Raw genomic sequence first — 10,760 nt, 5'->3', positions numbered from 1 at the left:
TGTCACCAAAAACATTAGAGTGTTGCCACGTTTGATTCCACCATACAATTTTATAAGGAATAAGCTATATTTTTTTTCAACCAATGTTCCAACGTTACCGTGACAGGTAACTGACAGGTGACAGATATTTCATAGAAGATGGCGGGCCAATGTTGCTAGCACCCAAAATAACATCAGGTTTAAGCTACTCGGCACTAGAGGGCAGGGTGATAAATAATATTATAATTGTCAAACAATAGATGTCGCTACTTGGTTAGAATTTATAGAGTTTCATAATACGCAAAAAAAAGTAATTTAAAGTAAATGCTATAGGTTGGTACCAGATTTTTTAGTTTTAATATGCGGGCATCCTACCACATATTATAACAACTTCAAATTCATTACACAATCTCACATCACAAAAAGTATTAATTTTGTTTAGGTAACTAACTATATTTATTTAAAGTAAGCGATAAGTAGAAAGAAATTAAACAAAGGAAGATGGGATATATAGGCAGCTCTACTCTAGACTCTATATTCTACAACTACCTACATTATAATCTGTGGTTTTTGGCGGCATCGGAATCAATCGAAAAATGTTTCAAATTAATAAAATTATTTCGTAATATTAAAATAAAATAAAGTGCGGCGTGCAAATACATGCGGGTGATATTAATAATAAATGTGTGATGAGATTATTGTGCAGACACGGTCATTGACAATAGGGATATATGAACTAAACTAGCGGTGCGGCATAGGTAGATAATAGGTATAGAAAGTTGAACTATGCAATGTGAAGCGAACTGTGGTGTTTTTATGAATAACTCGTCTTATCCTTATACTTATAATTTTTTCCACAAATCTGAGGAGACGGCAACTGAACTTGGATTTCCGGGACATAGGTACCTACTGGTAGGTGGTCCTTCAAATAATTATCCTAAAGTAGGTTCTTATCTATTTAATAATAACGTAGGTACCTACCTTATGAAATGAATTGATAACTTAAAGCTTTTCAATTCGTAGAAGTTAACAATATAATAGTAAGTGTATTTCACGTTCGTTAACATACAGCGCGCTATCAATAAAATAAGTTCGATCGTGATTAGATAGATCATCACTGCATATCTCACCATAACGACCGCCTGATGACCGACCGATGACCACTAATGAGCCGAGTTGTGTCACAGGAACGGGCAGCTATGACTATGATTAAGATAATATCTATGCGACTAGAAAGTTTTATCGGTTACCTAGGTAGATAGAGATACCTTACCGTCGGCTACCTTGTAAGATATTAACAGTTTTGCAGTGTTTATAATTATGTTCAACTTACATGGTCACCCTAGTTGAGATCGGATTATTCTGCCTCATTGGTTTGACAAGATAATAAAGGTAATAAAAAGCACCGACCGTTATAGGACTTGTAGAGTTGTTGGTGCTAGTACAGGCGTGCTTGTGTCATAATACCGTTCGATTGGTGCCTTTTGGTATTAAAGTTTATACTTATGTTTCAATCAGAATATTATAAGTAATATAACTTTTAGGAATGTAGATCCAACGGATTTTATTCTAATTAGGTACAAGGATTTTTCTAAGTGTTTTTTTTTATACCGGAAAGTTTCGGTTTTGGACAAAATATGAATTGGTTCACTGAATACGATGTAGAACACCTTTAATATTTGTAGGTATGTGGGTAGATTGAGATCAATATTTATTTTGATTTAGTACGATATAGATTAACGTTTAATTTTACTTTGACAAGAGGTCAGTCGTTGTCAACCTTCGTCTGGTTGTTAAGCTTTTTTAATTCGCGCGGTTATCGGAATAATTGTGAATTTGGGAGATATCGATTAAATAGAAACCCACCAATAGGCATTTTGTATTTATTATAATAATATTATAAATAGACAAGTGAATGTTGTGTGTAAACCTCAAGATTCCTTTGGATTTATTCAAGTATCGAGGGGTCCCCCACGCCAAGCCTTGGACCTCAGACTTAATCACGTGAGCAAAACCTATCATGTTCATTATTAAATAATATCTATTGTAACAACCACAGTATTACTAAATTACTTGCTCTTAAATTTAAACATAGGTAGCACATGCAAACAATGATATTTATGAATGATGGTGCATATAGAAGCCTGCTTACCTACCAGCCTATAAGCACACATTAAATCTCTGAACAAGCAGCCGTCTTGTTAATAAAATAAAAGTTGGTGTCATTCAGTTTAAAATTCTGTTCGCGTCGGATGCAAATGCGGCGGCGCGAACATGCATTTTTTCCATCAGCCGATGCATTCATAAACCTGGCCGCGCCTGACCATTGAAAACTGCGAATATTTTTGTAGTGATGTCGAAAATACGTTCCAACAGCTGTTATTTCGAAACTAGGGTTTATATTAAACAGGTTATCGAGTGGAGAGTATGAACAGGAAAGCGTAGCTTGTCACACTATCCAGCCCACTGTACAGACGACTTGAGGCGACCTTAGACAGCTGGTAGCCGGTTGTGGTGGGATGAGGAGGGTTGAGGACAGAGTGGCGCTCCTTGGAAGTTGCCTATGTCCAGTAATGGATGATTGTGGGCTTATTATTGATTATATTATTATTATTGATGTTGGAGTATCATATTAAGATAGCGAGTGATAGAGTCCCAAGCCTGCCGACAAATTGTTTTAACTACCGATAAATTATTTTAACAGTTTGGCAGAAGATTATTTGTATTTAAGTATATAACCTATGTTACTTATGAAAAAAAAAACTATTTAAAACCAAGCTTGGACCATTTCTTACCACGCTGGACCATTTCTCACCACCAGGGTGATATCTAAACACCGTTGTCAGAATTTTAACTGGTTGTCGCTATTTTGTGGTCGTTCCCCATCTCTCGTATTTTCGCTATTGAAAGAAATCACGTAGTCAGCTGACAAACGAGGTGACAAGTTGACGCCGCGGCGGGAATGACAAATTGTCACTCAATGATAATGAGGCCTCCGTACAATGAGATGACTAAAGTACAGTCAGAAAAAGACATAAGGTAAGATGAAGAAGTCGTAACGAAAGATCCACTGACCAGTGATAGATAATGAGCTCAATAAAGCATGTGTGTGCCGTTATCGTAATTCTGGCAATCTATTCCAGAACAAAACCTATTTTTTTCCACTTATTTCTAAGCGGTATATAACCTACCTACTACAAAAATTTGTACGCACGAAATATTGTTTAAAATTGGGCTAGCATGGAGTTCCCCGATGGTACTATATGTATTTTACACTACGTTGACTGTATCGTCTGACTTTGCTAATATATGCAGGGAGCGATTTCATTTCATTGACATTGTTTAAAAGCATTTAGGTATATACCTACCTACTACAACGAGAATGCGTAAAGCAAGACAAGTGACAAATTTTCATAAAGCCTCGCAAAATATATACATACATACCTACTGGTATGAAAATACTTATTCTCCTTAGCATATTGGTTACTGACAAACACTATTTAGAGCTGGACTAGGGTCGGTCACCGTGGTCATCAAATTCCTTTTTGTTTTATGAGATCTGTAATCAGAGATACAGCATAATATTACATATACAGGGCAGAAGCATGTATTTTCTAATCCAAAAAGGGCAATTAATCTTAGCGATTGACGTACCTATGTAATTACTTATCAACTACTGGATAGGTAGTTGATAAGTAATTACATAGGTACTTTACGATACAAATACTTTCAGCAGACTCCGTCTCCTCGCTCATTCAGGGACGGTCAGAAATAGTGCTATAAAGGTAATATAATAGTGTAAATGCTGAATAAAACATCGTAGCTAGCTCATCAACATCTCACGAGCGAGTCACTCGCCACACGCAGCTCGCATGTCTCACTATAACACACTGGTGGTTGATACATTCGTATATTTTTATAAAGTCATTTGGGTAACAGGGTTTTACAACATATTATTCAAAGGTTGTCTAGCAGAGATCGCTTCAAGTAATAAAAGTATAAGACCGCCTTTTGTATTGACATTGATTCGATTGTTCCATCTAAATTCAAAAGTAGAATACACTTTGAATAAAAAATACTCGCTTCTATCTCTCAAAAGTTTTCCGACCCACCCCACCACATCTTATATTTCTGGGTTTAATTATTTATTTCCATGGAAAAAAATGTGTATAAATATTTTCGTTCGATATCGTCCAGTGCCACTATTGCTGTCACGTCGCTCGCGTCTAGACCCGTTCGTCAGCCGCGCGAACGTAAAAACGTCTCCGCCCACGAAACTAACACAATTCGTATTTTAACCTAATTATATTCGCGGCCGAGTACGGGAGACTTACTGCCGCAATAAAGCAGTGCTGCAACAGGCGCCTATTGCTATGCGCCATAAAAAAATCATTTTTACGGAATAATTATTTAATGTTGCCCGCTTTTCGCTGTGCATTTAGTTTAGGTACGTACATTCACATGATAGGTCGCGACCCGTACCGCCGTTTTGGAATGAGTACATAGGTATAGGTAATGCAATTACAGATCTCGATGTGCAGGTTTCCTCACAATATTTTATTTCACTATAAGAGCACGTGGTATATTGTACCTAGGTACTTACATTAATTGTACTTAAATTGATTAAGTAATTGAAAATAATCAATTGATACATTCCAGGATTCGCACACTCGGCTACTGGATTGAGATTCTCCCTCCTATCTAACATGCCACCACTTCTAAATTCTTGTTGCTTGAATTCTGATAAATTTAATAATAATAATCTAATAAATAAACATTATATGTGCGAATCAACATGATTATTGTTAAAAGAATGAAATCATGTTCCTTTGCACCTACCAGCACAAACAAACACGAGGTACCACTATATTATTTTAATGTTACATTAATGCGCATTAATGAGAATTAATGTAGCGGTTAAAACACCGACGGCGGTAGTATAATCAGCTGAAGATAAAAAGTAAGGAAACGAAAGTTTAAAAAAATAAAATATGCTTAAATCTATACAAACTTATTTAACTTCTAGACTACCTGAAACTTTCATGAAAAGATGTAAAATTGATTGATTGATACTTATTTTACTTTTACAAATCAACCCAAGGAAAAAATTGGAAGTGGTGGACGATTACGGACTGTTTATGATCGTGATAAATCAACACGCGCCACCCAGACTGAAACCACTCTTTTACGTATAAAAAACTCATATTATTGTCTGCAAATGCTGTAGTGCGAAATAGTTTATTTGTCTGGTCGGAGCATCTAAACGTCACACGCTGAGTAAGATGCAGTTTTTTATGTCTTTACTATAAAAATAAATAACACGGCTAAGCAGACGGCAATCATTGGCTCCGCTCCAGATTAGTTTGCACCTAGACAAATAAATATCCATCAATGCACATTCGTGAATGATTCGTATTGACTAACTAGTGTAGGACTTATTTATACGAGTATCATTTGCAGCTTGACATTGGATTGTGAATTATTGCAAATTTGCAAATAAACTTAAAACAATAAAATTAATATAAAAAAAACGCTTGCAAAATCACTAAAAAGTAATAAGTTTATACTGACATAAAGTGCATTATTAATTAATCTTTAGAAGTGGCCAGTGACATAAGAGAGGTAGATTCTTTAGCGAGGCGTGACGTCAATGTATTTTATAGTTTTAATTTTTTTTTAAAACAACTTGGATTTCCCGAGGATACATTGCATAGAGCCACTATGAAATTCACGAACCCTTCTAGAGGTATAAAGGACAAAGGTTTGGATGTATTTTATCCCTAGGAAAGCCCTATCTCTTTGTTTTCACCTTCCACTAGGTATTGTAGCATTCAAGTAAGTAAATGCAATTTTCATGTACTAAACCGGGACTTGGACCTTTACTATGCGGTAGGTAGTCAAATACACAATCAAATAACATTTTACCACCACCGTGTCACACAACTACAATAATTAGGCTTAAACTTTATCACAATTTCTAAAGGTAATGATTGTAGAAAGCAGAGCGTAGTATCTAATGCATCAGTTATACAGCTACTAAGTAGCTACAATAAACTTGACGTCTAATAGAGCGGGGTAAATCACAAATAGCCAGTTTCGGAACGCATCGGTATGGTAAGTAGCTTAAACGGGGAAATTGTGCGTAGAGGGCAGCGAATGTGCCCAATAGTGATGTTAACGGATTCAAAATATTAAGTTTTTTATTTAATAGGTAAGTACCTTCTTATGTATATTTACTTTACCTATACTTTCGTCCTAAAATACAAGTAGGTACAATTTTTTTTAAATCTTTATTTATTAAAGAGACTTAGGTCACTTACAATAAACTGTGACCATGTCAGTCTCATCGAGACATACACTATTTAAATAAATCTTAAACTAGGGTTGTCTTAAATCTAAACAATATTTTATCCTCCTGACCCTGAGAGGTATAAATGTATACATTGTTAAAAAATTTTTTAAAAATTAAAAAAAAATACTACTGAACTGTTTTGTCGCTTTGTCAAAGAACAAATTGTTTTAGGCATAGGTACTTTATAAAACTTTAAAGGAATAACAGGGATACTCCATAAAACTTTTAATATAGGTATTTTTAAACTATATATTTTTTCAATGTCCTACTCATAGCACGCCAGGTGTCAGGAGGCTATACAATATTTTGGCCTCAATAGAACATGGATTTGAAAGGATAGTCTGAAATGCACCAACGTCAATTAGATTGACTCGAAGTTTTCGAAATAACATTGCTCTGTCCGAATTATATTGTTTACATTCAAAAATGATATAAGTCCTCTACTACTGAACATGCTGAACAATCCGGTGAGCCTACAACTTTCATCATAAATTTAAACTTATTTAATGGCAAATGACAATTACTCTCATACTAATTTTGGTAGCTACGAGTATCATAATTATCATTGAATTCAGATAAAGATTTTTCGTTTTTCGTCTTGTACCACGACCTTTTAGCTACTTATTATATGGATTAAATCATTACTTTTATCTGTACTATTTCTCTATCCCAGTCTTGAAATGTGCACAATTGCACATAAGTGGTTTTGAAAGCGCGAACGGTTCGGCGTTCGCTGAGTGCGTACAAAGTGCGTAATAAGACGTTACAGTGTAATCACTAAACACACCACCTCTCGCTTCCTGATGCTATCCTGGTACTTTGTCTACTCGTTATTGATGTTCAAACCTAAATTTAAAGATAAATAATATGTTTATTCGACACACACATAGACAGCAACAACAACAAAACGAAATACACATTTAAAGAAACACATGTACAAAACAATTTAGGGCTAACGGGCTAACGGGACGAAAAAGTTCCAGTGATATAACGACTTATCGACCTAGTGGGCTGAACTGTTTAATAGCTAGCGAGTGTATATTATGTTATAGGTACATATAAGTACTTATGTAAAATACATATACTTACAACGTGTTATCACTATGGGAATAAATCATCGATCTATAAATTAGGCCTGAACTGAATATCATATTTGACCCGTGCCCATGTTGTTTATATAAAACGGCGAGACAAAACAAAAGACGTGAAACAATCAACACCCCGGGCCAGCCTGACACGCGATTATGAAACACAAACACCATACGCACATTTACACACAAAACTAAGCCTTACTCAACGGAAAATACAGGCGACAATGTCTGCAAAAGGACGCGTGCCTGGTAGTGCCGACAAAAGATTTATTCGCAAAAATTGCGGACGAATTTACGCTTTGAGCAATCTGTGATGGTTTGAATTATGATATTTAATTTGTTGCCCAATCACTGACACCTCCCGAAAAGGGATGGAATTTTTAACACCTTTTATACACCGACTTTTGCGAAACTTAAAAGTGTTAAATTTTGAAACACGGGGAAAGCTAGGCGGACAACAATTGATATTAGGTATAATACCATTTTAGGCACCTGTCTGATGCGAATACCTAATACTACCATAGCAAGTTAGATAGCCTATCTTGAACCACATAATACCTTTGAGTAATACACACCTTTTTAGGGTTCCGTAGCCAAAATGGCAAAAACGGAACCCTTATAGTTTCGTCATGTCCGTCTGTCCGTCTGTCCGTCTGTCCGTCTGTCACAGCCGATTTACTCGGAAACTATAAGTACTACAGTGATGAAATTTGATGGGAATATGTGTTGTATGAACCGCTACAAAAATATGACACTAAATAGTAAAAAAAAGAATTGGGGGTGGGGCCCCCCATACATGTAACTGAGGGATGAAATTTTTTTTTTCGATGTACATACCCGTGTGGGGTATCAATGGAAAGGTCTTTTAAAATGATATAAAGTTTTCTAAAAAACATTTTTCTTAAAGTGAACGGTTTTTGAGATATCAGCTCTCAAAGTCGTAAAAAGTATGTCCCCCCCCCTCTATTTTTATAACTACGGGGTATAAAATTCTAAAAAAAATAGAGGTGATGCATGCTAATTAACTCTTTCAACGATTTTTGGTTTGATCAAAGTATCTCTTATAGTTTTTGAGATAGGTTGATTTAACTGTAATTTTGCTGCTACGGAACCCTTTGTGCGCGAGCCCGACTCGCACTTGGCCGGTTTTAATTATAATTTATAGGCTATTCAAAATTAATTTGTACGGAATGTAAAAATACCTACCTTCGATCTAACCCACCTTTTGTGCACTTGTATTTTTATTTGTAAATAAAAAAAACATTAACTAACTTCAAACTGTCAGTGGGTTCCAAATAAATATCCCAACGTTTACGTAACGTATAAGTATTACGTGAATGAATGCATTATTTACTAAGAAAAGTGAGAGAACAATTTCAAATTTCATGTTGTTTTCGATTACAACCCGCCGCGCGCTGCGAGATCGAATTATTCCGAATTCTTCGGTCGAAAACGAAACTGTCGACGCATTTAATGCGGTAGTTTAGTTCAAACTTATTGAAATAGTATTCATTACGTGAACATTCACACGGGCATGGTGGTGTGACTTTCTTAAGTATTCGTTCATTTTGGGTGAACCCACAGAGTTTATTTACATAGAATCGTTTTATAATTACCTAGATAATTTAGAATTAGATTTCTTATAGTTATTTTAGGCTTCAGTTTTATCTACTGAATCCAAAGAAAATATTTCTCTTACAAATGTACTGACTTCTGTTTCAGTTTTGCAAATAAGTACCTGATTGAAACTGTTGAGTATCAATAATTTAATTTTGAGATGATAGTAAGTACCTACCACAAATTTCTCAGCCCCGACACAGAAAAAAACACGATAAAATATTTTTTCCACATACCATCCTTCATAATTATAATCAACATCATCATCATCAGCCCGTCACCGTGCCGTTTTGAAGGCGTCACCTGACTAAATTTAATAATGTATCGATCTATCTCACCAAATAATGTAAGTACGTATATAAGTATTTTAACAGTTTCCCTTATGTTTAGAAGTAATTTTACATTTTACACACGCACATACGTATTTTATTTTTATTTATACACTTTATTGTACACATACAAATAAAAACATAAAAGAGAACAGTTACAAATCAAAAAACACAAACGTATACAAAGGCGGGCTTATTGCCAAAAAGCAATTTCTTCCAGCCAACCTTCGACTGGGTGAAAGAAAAATGCCATTAGATCCCTTAACTAATTTGAGTAGGTACAATGGACAACATTTCATTTTCTATACCCTATATTTTTATTAGCTATTTGGAAAGTTTATAAAAAATTAGAGGACCCGTATTTTTTTATTTTGTATATACATTAATTTTTGCATGTTATTTTTAACTTTCAAGTTAATTCTTTTAAAACCGGAAGTGACGTCACATATTAGGCTCAATTTTTATTTTTGTCTTTTGCCTTAGTCTCGAAAAAAATCATAAATGACACTGACAAATGACATTTAAACTTTGTTTACATACCAACCAACAAATGGGTCATTTTCAAATGACATTGATATTTGTGATGATACAAAGTACCTAGGGGCCGTCCATTAATCACGTGAGGTCGTTTTTCTCGTTTTTTGCCCCTCCCCCCTGGTTATATTTGGTGAGGTTTGTGACCACCCCCCCTCCCCCCCCCTTGGATCACGTGTATTTTTTTGGAAGTCTATGTAAAGGCTATTTTTGACTAGAAAAAATACATCTTCGTCGTCGTCGAGTCGTTAACGGCGGGCGAGTCAATCAAGGTCATACTAGGTACAAATCGTTCAAATTTATGCGCCATTCAAAATTTCGGTTCAGAAATACCTAGCGCTTTTTGACAAAAAATTAATACATGTGATGTCTAACGAGACCCCCCCCTCCCCCATCGTGATGTTTCGTGAGGTTTTCCGTAGGTACCCCCTCCCCCCCCCCTTTGAGCCTCACGTGATTAATGGACGGCCCCCTACTTACTTACTTTTCAGAAGCATTTTTTCAGCTGTGTAGGCGGTGGCATGCTCTGGGACATATTATATAGAGGTCTTCTCTTAATACATACAAACCATTTTATATGTTAAATAAAAAAAATAGTCAGAAAGTGTCAGAATAAAATTTATGAAAATGACCCAAATAAACAACAACGTCACGATAAAACGTCAACGTCAATCAAAAATGAAAGTGACAACTTCTTTGTTTTTAAATCTATAGGCTTTGATAATCAAAAGGCATCGCACCTGATGCATGACGTCATCAGCACTTTTTTACTATTTTAAGATTTTCTCGAAAATGATACATCCAAAAAATACAAAAACATTTTTTTTGTGGCCTTTAGAGCTAAATCTCGAAATGGTT

The sequence above is a fragment of the Plutella xylostella genome, chromosome 21, assembly GCF_932276165.1.
Source record: "Plutella xylostella chromosome 21, ilPluXylo3.1, whole genome shotgun sequence".
Taxonomy (NCBI): Eukaryota; Metazoa; Arthropoda; class Insecta; order Lepidoptera; family Plutellidae; genus Plutella; species Plutella xylostella.
The sequence above is the reverse complement of the archived record's forward strand: the minus strand, read 5'-3'. Positions refer to the sequence as shown.